This window comes from Octopus bimaculoides, chromosome 26 (genome assembly GCF_001194135.2).
Source record: "Octopus bimaculoides isolate UCB-OBI-ISO-001 chromosome 26, ASM119413v2, whole genome shotgun sequence".
Taxonomy (NCBI): Eukaryota; Metazoa; Mollusca; class Cephalopoda; order Octopoda; family Octopodidae; genus Octopus; species Octopus bimaculoides.
Window position 1 is genome coordinate 5495143 of NC_069006.1, and position 228 is coordinate 5495370.

Below are 228 nucleotides of genomic sequence, written 5' to 3' on the forward strand. Positions count from 1 at the left end.
TGCCCATGCTGCGTTAACGCATTCATGATGGTGCTGCGTAAACACACCTGTGCCAGTGGCACATAAGAAGCACATTCTGTTAAGTGGTTGGCATTAGGAAGGGCATCCACCTGTAGAAATCATGCCACAACAGACAGTTGGAGTCTGGACAGTGCCCTGCTAGCTAGCTACAAACCGTCTAACCCATGCCAGCATAGAAAGCAGACGTTAAATGCTGATGATGATGTT

The 228-nt window shown here is 48.2% G+C and overlaps 1 protein-coding gene across 1 annotated transcript in view; it reads right to left on the minus strand.

Annotated features, from left to right (window-relative positions):
* The window catches only part of LOC106872992 (E3 ubiquitin-protein ligase MIB2), a 225841-nt gene that overhangs the window by 11866 nt on the left and 213747 nt on the right, over window positions 1–228 (minus strand). The window lies entirely within an intron of this gene.